The sequence below is a fragment of the Magnolia sinica genome, chromosome 14, assembly GCF_029962835.1.
Source record: "Magnolia sinica isolate HGM2019 chromosome 14, MsV1, whole genome shotgun sequence".
NCBI classification, from domain to species: Eukaryota; Viridiplantae; Streptophyta; class Magnoliopsida; order Magnoliales; family Magnoliaceae; genus Magnolia; species Magnolia sinica.
In genome coordinates, this window is record NC_080586.1 from 45,959,320 (window position 1) to 45,972,132 (window position 12,813).

General features: G+C 39.7%; 1 long non-coding RNA gene across 1 annotated transcript; it reads right to left on the reverse strand.

Moving 5' to 3' along the window:
- Positions 1 to 1,849: 1,849 nt before the first annotated feature.
- LOC131225616 (uncharacterized) lies at positions 1,850 to 12,177 on the reverse strand. Its single transcript, XR_009161430.1, has 4 exons — positions 12,010 to 12,177; positions 2,748 to 2,809; positions 2,507 to 2,655; positions 1,850 to 2,426 (listed from the first exon to the last, which is right to left on the reverse strand). It is a non-coding gene; the product is annotated as an uncharacterized LOC131225616 (long non-coding RNA).
- Positions 12,178 to 12,813: the final 636 nt, after the last annotated feature.

Sequence of the window (12,813 nt, forward strand, 5' to 3'; positions counted from 1 at the left end):
CTCCAAGAGCTGCAGGAATATTCCCATTCAACTGATTCCCACCCAGAGATAAAACTTATAAGGAAGAAAATCCGCCAAGAGCTGCAGGAATACTGCCATTCAACTAATTCTCACTGAGAGATAAATATTGTAAGGAAGACAATCCTCCAAGAGCTGCAGGGATATTCCAATTCAAGTGATTCCCACTAAGAGATAAATATTGCAAGGAGGACAATCTGCCAAGAGCTGCAGGAATATTCCCTTCTAACTGATTCCAACGGAGAGATAAATTCTGTGAGGAAGACAATTCGCCAAGAGCTGCAGGGATATTCCCATTCAACTGATTCCCATCGAGAGATAAATATTATAAGGTAGACAATCCTCCAAGAGATAAATATTATAAGGAAGACAATCCTTCAAAAGATGCAGGGATACTCACAATCAACTGATTTGAAATGAGAGATAAATGCCGCAAGGAAGACAACCCTCCAAGAGCTGCAAGGATTGATCCTGTAAGTATGCAGTTGAAGAAATAAGGTGTTTAAGATTTTTGAGCTTAGCTATCCAATCAGGAATGGCGGCATGCCTATGGTATTGATAGAACAACAGGCTCTCTAAAGAGAGATCCACAATTAAAGTAATATTCCCAATAGACTTGGGGATTCCTCCAGGCAGCTTATTTACAAATAGATGAAGTAACTTCAGCTTACTCCAACTGCCTTCACTAGAAGAAAAGGGACTTTTACCGACGGTCAAAAGTGCCAGTAAAAGTCCAAAAAAGCGTCGGCATCACTTTTACCGGCGCTAGACAAGCGTCGGTAAAGGGGTGTATCAGCAAAACTTTTGTCGGTGCTAACCATCTTTTACCGGTGCTTGTTTGAGCGCTGGTAACTGTGTACACTTTTCCAGCGCCTATTGTAACTTCACTGACGCTCTTGGTGGCTGCTGGTAGTTTCTGAAGAAGCGCTGGCAAAAGTTTATACAAGCGCTGCAAAAGTATTGCAGTGCAGACCGGTAAATTATTTTTAATATATAATTCTAATTGAAAGATGTTTATTTATTTATTTATTTTTTTCATATTTGAAACATAAAAAATGTTGCAATACAATTAAAAATGAATATTAAATAAAAATTATATTACTTCACAATAAAAAAATTTATAATATTTACAACAATAAGTTGAAAATGGTCTTGAATAAATTTTTTTTAAAAAAATCCTCCATATGGTCCACTCCTAAGCACGAGTGATGTCACAAGGCTGAAGTGCTTATAGGCCTAAATTTAGGTGCAATTGATCAAAATCCTGCACACATAAGTAAAAAAAGAGTATCATTCCACAAAGATAGTATAAATGAATTAAAAAATAAGCCATTAATTGCAATGTTGAAACAATATAATAGAGCTATCAATGGCTAGATGGGCCATTCAACATACAACATTTAACAATTAAATATTTGTTTAAACTACTCATCCATTTATTCAATCCACTAATGAAACAATCAATCATGAAAGCACAATACCAACAAAATAGTTAACAAATGTCTATTTAAAGTTTTCAAGACAAAATCAATCAAACCATTACACAGCATTAGGTTCCACAAATAACACAAAGTCATAGACCTTGATAACAATCACATTTCTTATCATGAAGCTTGAAAAAAAAGCAGCATCAAACCTGAGTGTGGGAGAGTGAAAGAGTGTATTTTGAACATTAGCAAGTATAAAACGCTACAATGTACATATACGGACCTTATTCAAGCACCCATGTGCTTCCAAAATTGACTTCAAATTCAGTATTGGCTCACCCATTGCCATGAACACAACATTTGTCAGCCTGAAGAGCTCCTCTATAGCCAAGACCTACAAACATAACATATTAAATATACCATTATATCTAAGACCCACATTCATATATACAGAATCAAACCGACAACTTTGGCCATGCAAGGAAATGCTCTAACCAGAGTACCAATCACCAATTTCATGATAATGCTTCTATTTTAATTAGTAACGCATTTTTACTATTTTTGACATATATTGGCATACCTAGTGTTTTTAATTCTAATTAATAAATATTGAGTCGAGTTAGGTTTGGTTTTCAAGTCGACCCCACCTGGCTGAACATCAAGTCGAGTCGAGTTTTTGGGTTCTAGAACCATGAGTAATACCACTAGCACTAGTCATAAGCTGATCGCTAGAGAAATTTCTAAAATAGAACAAAAAAAAATACAAATTGAAATGAACTAATAACAATAAGTTCATTGCTTATAAGAGGGCAGATCATCTGAAAAGGTTTGAACTTTTCTTTCCTGCATTGTGAGTGTTCCTGGATTGTTGTCTTCTTCTCCATGCACAAGTAAAATCGGTTTCTTAATTTTGTTAGCTGACATAAAGGGGCTCATCTCAACATAAGTATTAGTAGCTTCCCAAAGTGTTCTATCTTCATTCTACACCAACAAAAGTGAAATAAGGCCGTTGATGGTTGGCAATCAACTAATTTCAATAGGTATAATGAATGGGGCCATACCTGAAAACCAAAAGCAGTACGCGTTCTGTTGTACGCTCTAAAATGAGCAATTCCACAGCAGAAAAGGTGGGGAGCATGTGCTAGGAGGTTTGCATCATGAATGCCCCATACGAATGACCCCCAACAACAATTTTATTTGGATGAGCCACCTAAATAAGCATAGCACAAAAAAGGCGTGGTCATAATATAAATAGAAAATTGTACTGATGGTATTCATGAAGGAATTACTAAGGAAACTCACCCCTTAGCCATATAACTTCCTCAACTGCAGCCTCTGCACTACCAACCAGCTGTTCCACATACCTGTTAAACATTTGATGAGATCAATAGGTCTGAGAAACCAAAATAAATGTGCATTCCTTCTAATTGAAAGGCGTGTCTTAGTAAAGGAAAAGTTGGGGAAGGAAAGAAACTTTGACTTGCAAAGAACTATTTCAGAGCAAGCTAATGATGTTAATATCGAGAACATTACGAAACCCACACAGATGTACAAGGCAACTTGTGTGCAAACCATACATCTGAGATCCAATCCATTAGAGTGGTAACACTATGTAGATGGTCTTGCCCAAGAATCAGGTAGCTCCACTAGTTAGGTGGGCCCAGTTAGTGAAACAAATATACAGCTTTAAAAAACTTAGCTGAAGTTTGTGTACCATCCAACTGCTAAAATCGTGGCCCACCTACTGAATGAACAAGATTTATTTTCATGCAAGAACATCTACTTAGTCCAACCGCCTTATGGAGGTTAATGCAGGGCTCAAGGTATCCCGTATCGGTATCGGTTGGTGTAACAGTGCCCTCCGATACCGATACGGATACAGGGGTGTAACGGCAATACAGGGGCGTAACGGTGCAAATTTTTTTTGGGCCAAAAAAATATGAAAAAATATAAATTAAATCTAGAACATTCTAAGCATTCCAAATATGCATTCATTTATAAATTGGAACATGTTTATGGTGGTGTAACGGTCCACTCTTTGGTGAAAAGTTGTATTGGACTGTCTGATGAATTTATAAACTAGATAACCTGAATTTGACTACAAAATTCATATATTTAAATTTCTAAATATCTAATTTATATACTTAATAATTTGATATAATTTCTCCCAATAGTTCTTTAAAAAAATGAAATTAAATTTAGGTAGATAGTGTTGCCAATTTGGGGCTGACTTGGAGGACCAATCCATGCCCCAAATCAGCCTCAAATTCATGCAATTTATTGGCATTATCCCACTTATGAATTGGTGGACATTTATTGGATAGTAAATCATGAAAAAAAATTAATCAAAAGGGCCTATTTTAAAAAATAAGCATCCACAAATTAACAATTAAAACTATTCAAACAATTTGATTTTGGCATTGTGAGTCAGCAATTACAGTCCATAATTTAATTGGTAAATTTTAAGTTAATACATGTCTCGTGTATAATTTTTTAAGAGCCCGAATTAGGCGGGACTTGGATTATGAAGTGTAGCACATGAGTGCCAAAGTTTTTTGGGCCCCGCCCATAATGAATGTGTTATATCCACACTGTCCATCCATTTTGCCAAAAAATTTTAGTGCATGAGCCCAAAAATGAGGCAGATCCAAAGCTCAGGTGGACCGCACCATAAGAAACAACAATAATTAAACGTCCACCATTAAAAATTTATTGGGGGTGGCAAAAGTTTTAGATAAAGCTGACATGTGTGTTTTCCCTTCATCCACGTCAGTGTGACCCAATTAACAGGTTAGATGGAAAGTAAACATTATAGTGGACCCTAAGAAATTTCTAATGGGTGAGCATTCTATAACCACTGTTTCCTATGTTGTGGTCCACCTGAGATTTGGATCTTACTAATTTTTTGGGTCATGACCTAAAATGATGTGGAAAAATGGATGGATGGCATGGATAAAATACATACATCATGGTGGGGCACGTGTACCTTTTATTAATTCGTGCGATAAAAGCGTGCTGTGTACGCAGTCCACGTTAGCAAGTCCTATGCGTCTGATCATGAGGTATGTGTTATATCTAAACCATCCATTCATTTGACGAGCTCGTCTTAAGGCTTGACAGGAAAAATAATACAGATCTAATTATCAAGTGGACCACACTGCAAAAAGCAGTGGGGGATTGAACATCTACCATTGAAACCCTTTTTAGGATCACAGAAGTTTTAGATCAATATGAAATTTATTTTTCCTCTTCATTCAGGTCTTTTTGACCTTATGAACAGGTTGTATGGAAAATAAACAATATGGTGGGCCCTACAAATTGTTTAACGGTGAAAATCATCATCTCTGCTGCTATTTTTGGTGTGCTCCAGACGATCTTTGGATATGATTCATTTTTTGGGCAATGCTCTAAAATGATCTCTAAAAATAGATGAATGGTGTAGATATAATAAATACATCACCATGGAGCCCATGTAACTTTGATATCCTTTTAACCATTTATTCAACTCGGAGCTCGAGGAGTGTTAGCGCTTGTCTTAGCATGACACGTACCTACAGCAGCTATATAGCTGGTGTGTGGTACACCAGCCAATCCAATTCTGATTTGTTTTTCTGATATAAAATGAAAAAGAAGGGAGAGAGAGGGAAACTGAAAAGAAAAAGAGGGAAAGAAGAGAGAGAGAGAGAGAGAGAGAGAGAGAGAGAGAGAGAGAGAGAGAGAAGAAGAAGAAGGCCCGCAGCAGGGCCGTAGCCACAGCAGTCTGAGAAGAAGAAGAAGAGGAAGAAGAAGAAGGAGAAGAAGAAGAAGAAGAAGAAGAAGAAAAGAAAGAAAGAAAAAGGTATTTTTCCCCTTTTTTTTCCTATTTTCTTTAGCCTGTAATAGCCGTCATGGGGACGTAACAGCCGTTATGGCCCGTAATGCCCGTAATAGCCTCGTAACGGCCATTATGGTCACAGAATTGGGAGGGTGCTCGTTTCGACCCCGTATCGCGTAACGGTGTCGGCCATTACCGTTACGTATCGGACGATACGACCGTATCGTAACGGATACAGGACTCCCTGTGCGGGCTACACACATTAAAAGAAAAGAAGCGAAAGTAAGTCGGTGCAATCTAGGCCATCCTTGCACTAGCCGCAATGGCATTTTTGTTGAATGATTAATAACCAACCAAAGATCAACTAGCTTACATCCTTGAAGACCAAAATTCCATAAGTGCACCTAAATGAATCATGAGTTGTCCCAGTTTTCATTATTTCAAATTGTTCAGATATAGTGCCTCAAAGCTTTCATTGTAAAACAAGAAAAACAATCTTTGATTCACCGATCTTGTCAAAATTGAAAAGTTTGAGCATAACATAAGGAGGACAAAGGCAAAGTGCAAAAGAATGAGAATGAGAATATAAAATTTACGTGGCAAACCTCAAAATTTTTAAAATAAAATCAGAATTAATGGGAATAAGAGAACGAAAGTTGAAAACTAGAAAATCTGTTTATGCGAGTACATTATGCCAGCAATATCCATTTGAAATTAACTGAAGCACACTTTCCCAAGAAGGCATAAAAAAATATGAAGATTGAAACAACTCCTAATATCGCTCCCTCTTAACTTTCAGTAAATAATCTATTGTAAGGGATTCGCTGCATTATCCCACTAAAATGATCTCTACCATCAACTACTTCTCAGTGCCCTCAATCTTGCCTTTGTTGCACACTTCATTCTCATCCCAGTCAACCTTCAAGTCACTGCCACCAGCAAGGAGCCCGTCGTTGTTGTAAACATGGTCCTCGTCGTCATTGGATGTGTGGTGATGTCATGCCCCAGACTCGGTAACCGGACTCACAAGGAACCCGATGGCCGGTTCTGGCCGCAACAGCCTCCGTAGTACTCCATTCTCGGCTCCTGAGGTAGGTTCCGATCCTGGGATCTTATAAGGAGGATTTTCATAATAGTATAATCACTTCCAATGCGAGCATACCCAAGATCACAGCAAGTACATCTGAGAATAACAAAGGCACACATCACAAAATCCACTAAAAATTTAAACTTTTACAATCATCCAAAAGATCCAAAAGGACATACATGAGAATAAAAGGAAAAGAGAGAGAAATCAGCAACACTGGAGTCCTCACTGCTCAACTCTACTCCATGCTCTGCTGCTACGACGCCTACCTAGAGTCTCTTACACGCATCAATAGTGCATAAGCTTATAGAAGCTTAGAGGGTGGTGTAAGTGTGTGACAATGGTGCACAGAAGAATAGTAGGAGGTATAAGGAGAGAAACATGATCAATGAACATATCACTAGGCTTACCAAGGCTTACCATGAATGCGATGCAATAAGTAATGGGTGCCATACCAAGGCAATGTATGAAGGGGGGCTTGTACAGCTAATGCTAATGCGATGTAAGTAATGTCAGTGCTCATATCCAAACCATAAGTCAAGTACATTTTCAATCATAAGGAAATCACCGGGGTCCATTACACTGCTGAATGACTGCTGCTCTGCAGACCCCGCATAGTCAAATGAGCGTAAGAAACCTCACTACCCGCCTGTGGACAACCAATCACCAACAAGGCCTGAAGGTAGCGGACTCATTTACGAGCTTGTCAGGCTCAGCCTAGCAATGCCTCCTCACACCAGGCAGGTAAGGCCACACTCCTATCCAACCAACTACACGACAGTGGGAGTCGCGGCCTAACGGTTTAAGGCCCTCGTGCGCTCATGTATTCCACCCGGTTACGATGTTGGAGCAGATCCTTGGTACTATGGAAGTTTTGGGAATTTCACCCATGGGCATCCTATGCACCCAGTATGCTCAACTAATATTTTCGGTGTCCAGACATACGACCATCCACAAATACCCCTGTGGAGGTAAGGCCCTGATGAAGTAAGGGCGGATATCCACAAGCTATGCAAATGCCAGATGCATGAATCACACAATCACCCATGCATCAATTCCAAGCATCCATCTCTTAGGGAGATATCAACATGTCCTACACAATGACACAGCCATGGCCAATCATACCTCAACCAAGCATGCATATGATGTGTATGGGAGTGACCCATGAAGATGAATAGGGGTGCCGATGAGGTGAAGATGAACTCTCTACCTAACTATGAAGGGTCTAGGTACTTAACCAATTCCTCATAAGGAATACAACATCTAGTGGGGGCCCATATACCTAGGGTAGCCCACGAGACTAAAGACCTATACTAAGGACCACGAGACTAATGGTATAGGCCTAAATAGATGAAACAGGCCTAGCAAGGGTCTATGGTGGGCCTTTAACCACTTATAGAAGCCCATGAGCCTACCTTAGGGCCACCAATGTGGACATCCAACAACAATTAGTCCCCAAGAGTTAGCCCATCTCTAATTGATCATGGATCAAGGCCCAAGGCCCACACAACATCAGAAATAAGAAACGGGCAGCCATAATCATATCACAAATACTCATGTTGGGCTTCAGAAAGGCAGCCCAAGGCCTATCTACAACATGGGTCCAAGGGAAACACACATATCCCAACCCATATATACCGCTATGGGCCCATAGGGGAAAGGTTAGGGCCCAACATAAAGGCCACTAATCCCATATATTGTGGTGGCCTAGTGGGCAGCCCATTGCTCAAACCACATGGGCAAATGTCATGCTCTTAGTCAAGTAAGTTGGGCCTACAACCCGGCCCAAGTATTAAAGTTGATTTGGTGGGCAACCAAGGGCCCATCTACTTGTGTAATCCGGCCCACTAACTCAACACAATAGTATGGTAAAAATGGCCCAAGAGTTCAATGGGCCTATCAGGGAAGTTCTAGCCCAATTGGGCCTAAAGAGTTCAACAACCAGCTACATTCATGGACCCGATTAAATTCAACTGTGGTGGGCCTCAAAAGTGCATTTATCAAGCCCAACATTTAAGTTACCAAAGGTATAAATTATTCTCTCTAAGATCTTCACAATGTGGTGGGCCCTACTCCTCAAAATTTCAGCCCAAAGGCCAATCATAATTATAACAAGTTGCTGGATTTTTAACCCAACAGGTTTATGGGCTTATTGGAGTCCAGTAATTGTTTCATTTGATTAGGACATCAGCCCAAGTGGTCCAGCTATCAAGTCAGAGGGCCCCACCACATAGGGTTATATCATACTACAAAAGGGAGTAGGTGGGCCACACTGCTAGACCAAAGTCCAGCAGGTAGCCCACATGGGGCATCCCATATGGGCCTGGGTATTTGGCCCAAACTGACCTAAATTTGCAGGCTGCACCACAATCAGCTCGATTGTCCGTTGGGCCTAAAATTTTGCAGAGTGACACTTCTATAGGTGAGTCACACCCCCACAAAATTTCAGAATTTTTGAACACTTAAAAATATTTTAATTTATTTAAATGAAACAGACTGTCCAGAAAATCGGACTGATCTGGACACCATATTGTAATGGGCGGGTCCAGCCACCACCATGGTATGTACAGGTGTCCATTGGCCCCAAAATTTTGTAGGTGGGTCTTACCATGAGTGAACCACCTCTCTGCAAAATTTTATTATTTTTGAATACTCATAAATATTTTAATTAAATTAGGAATTTCAATCTGTCCAGGAAGAGATGTTGCTGTCCATGCATTGTTTACCCAATAAGGTGGGCCCAACCTTCATCCAAGAGGGGGAAAATGCCGGTTTAGTATTTTTTTCATAAAATAAAGTAAGGTGGGGTCCATAAAAGTGGCCCATCCCTCAAAGAAACCAAGCTGAAGTGTATGTTTTCCCTCCATACATGTGGGCTGGACAACCCAACAAAGTGGACCGCCCACTCCTATGGGCCTCCTTTTTAGGTACCATTTCATGGGCTATCTGAGGTATGAACCATCACACCTCACGGTGGGGTCCACACCTTCTCATTACACCTCATAATTATAAAGAAAATAATGGCAATCATGATCCAAAAATCCATGCCAAAGATTGAACATGATAGTCCATGTAATAGTCCAGGTTTTTGGACAACAATACATGGCTGGACACATCAGCCTATATCTCAATAATTTCAGCCATAAAAAGGGTGTGTGACCTTCCTCAGTGGGCCCCACATAAGTCCAGATCACATACCAGGACTAGGACACTTGTTTGCATTGATTAAGGTGTCCAATGATCATGGAGTTAGGTGGTAAAAGCATCCCACCTTGCTGGATTTTTATTTTTATTTATTTTGCGACATCCAAGGCCCACTATAAATGGGCCACACACACATTATCATCCATACATCAGAGAAAAGAGAAGAAAGAAAGAGAGTAATCCGGCAATGGGGGTAGGGCCCCGCCACTAGTGGGCCCTCCCAAGAGTGAATCATATCCATACAACTACATTGATTGTACATGCAACATAAAATCACTACATCCATGATCTATAATTGCTATGGTTGGTTGGGATGCCATCCCAACATGATCCTTAGGGTCTAGATGACCTTAAGATGGAGTGGATCATTAAATACATCATGATGGGGTCCATGGAGAATGGCCGCATCATGGATCATGATATGCATGTAGGATGGGCCAAAGGGCCACATCCATGGGATCAAATGGGATCCCCACCATGGATTGGTAGGTCCCATATGATCAATCTAGAAAGAAAAATAAGATTAAAGGGTAGAAAAGAAGATCAGCAATTATAATCACCCACCTTAATGGATCCCACTCCAAAGTCACATTAATCTTCTCTTTATGCTCCAAGGGACATGTTTCAATGGGTGAGATGAATTATTGAAGGTTGATGGGAGGGGATTTGAGGGAGAAGGGGCTGGAGAAGAGGGAAAATGGGGCTGAATTTTTTTCTAAGAGAGAAAGAAAGAGAGAAGAGAGTAGAGAGAAATGAGAGGGAGAGTAAGGAAATTTGCTAGAAAAGAGAGAGAGGAAAAGTAATCATCACTCTCTTTCCTAGATAAGAGAAAAATCATCATAGCATATGGTGATATAAACTATGTTGCTAGGCTAGAGTAAGGATGGGTAGTGTGTGGGTGGTGGGTGGTGTAGGATTTGGGGGTTTAGGTAGTGTATGGGTAGTGTGTTGGAATTTGCACAAAAGAGGGTGGCCACCTTGAAAAATGTGCCCTCCACACTAGGTGGGCCACATGATCATGTTCAAAGGCTACAAATGAGATGCACATAACTTATGATCCACACATCGGATGGACACACAAGACTCATCATTGGAACCGCGGCGACGATGCGGTCACAATGGCATAGGTCTCAACTCGATCCGAGTCGGGTCTTCATGACTGAGCTCACGGATGACCGCAAATACTATCCAAGGGTATACGGGTCGCCAGGATTCGACCGGTAGGATCGCGGGATCAAGATGGATGGAATGCATACTCACACACACATATGCACACCTGCGAACTCGGGTCGGGTCTCACAGGTGAATCATTTATCCAAGTGGTTGTCCACCACCTTTTATACATATTTTGCCGATGCCTCTTATTCAGTGCCAACATTCGCCAATGGTATGGATGCGTAGTGTCGTAGTGGACTTCAAGAGGTTCTTTTGGGCTTTTAAGTCAATTTAGATGTGGTCCAAATGTTGCATGTCGAGGTTGGAAGAGAAGCAGATCAGGCCATGGATTACTATCCTAATTTAGCCTAACGTCCCCAAAATACATGAACTCTGACCTTGTTTTTGTTGGACGCACACAAACTAGGGAAGAGAAATGTGAAGGCAATTCATGCAAGTAGGATTAGAATCCTACTTAAAAAGAAAGAAAGAAAGAAAGAAAGAAAGAAATGACTAAATTCCATAACCATTCAATCAAAATCTAAAGAGAATCCCAAAAGAACATAGACAACTTCAGCACTATTATTAAAATTTAAACTAATTGTATGTCAAATGAGCCCAATTCCACAAGATTTACAGAAGAAGCAAATTGGGGCTCGTACAGGTAACTGGAATTTAAAAATAGGAAAAGAAAAAGAACCCAGTGCCTTCAGATGAATTTGGATCACACCCAATTAAAAGATAAAATGTAATAAAAATGAAAATAACATCACAAACTTGAAATCTAATATCAACCGTAAACGGGTCTTCAAGACATCATAGTAAAGTTCATCATATTGCTGCTAATTTACACATTTCACTAAGAAAATACTGTCCTGTTATACTGTTTTTTAGAATAACAAAATTTTATTAAAAAGAATTACAAATTTCTTAAATTTAGTCAAGAGTAAGGGTCGCTATGGGCATGGTAACCCAAAGGTCCATGAGACCAGCCTGAAATGGGCTAGGCATGGGTTTATCTTCTTTTCTTCTTCTTTATTTATTTGTTTTTTTTTGTTTTTTTTTGTTTTTTTTTTTAATTAACAAACTTATAACAAGACTGCAACATTCCGGCATGATCCCATTAAAAACTTGGGATGTTGCCTATCATATGAGCCCATTTACAAAATGCCTCCCCTAGCAGAAAAAGAAATTCAGCCCAAATCAATCCAATCTTTGGCATATTTTCTGCACTGTCACTACAACAAAGTTGGCCTTTCCCAGCGGAGATGAAATGGAAATGCATGGAACAGCTCTAGAGATACCTGATATTAACAACCTTTTGTTCCAACATACAATACCCATTCCTTCATCTACACATGAAAACAAAAGAACATCAAGAAAATAGCATCTCACATGCATGCTACTGTATGTCAAGGGAAAGAGTACAAGTATGAGTCTCCCCAATTGTAAACACATGCATACGAAAGAAGTGCTGCCCAAAAAAAACTGCAGATGCTTTGTATTAGGGACATAAAGTGAGGCCTTCCGGGAGTAACCAAAACAGCTGATATTCTGTGGGTGGCTCCATGTAATCACAGACATCTACAAAGATTTTTATTTTATTTTTCCTTCTTCCTTTTCAAATAGTGAGTCTCTTCAAAGAGCGTCCGTAGAATTTTGTATTTATATCAACACAAATATAAATTGCACTGGATTAAGTGCATCAATAGAAATCACCTCCCATTTGAACCATAAGATCCCCTTGAATTATACCCATTCACCCAATATAGGTTTTGTAGGAAAAAGCAAAATTAAAAAAAAAATGCTAGTGCATGGACGTTACCAATTGAAACATAATCCTGCTAAACGTGTTATACCAAAGATGGCTATACCATCTTCCAGCACTACTAAGTCATCTCCCTATTAAAAAAATGTCAATGAAGAGAAAGCATATAAAAGATTTCCGACAAATTGCAATTAACGTAGTTCTCACCTTGGAAATCTACACTCCAAGTTGGACTTAAGAGGAATATGACTGTAGTTTTTGGTTCCTTTCTTATTATGAATTCTAAGCATAGATTTTGTTGTTTGTTTAGTGCATCCGAAGGTAGCCCGAAAAGAAATAA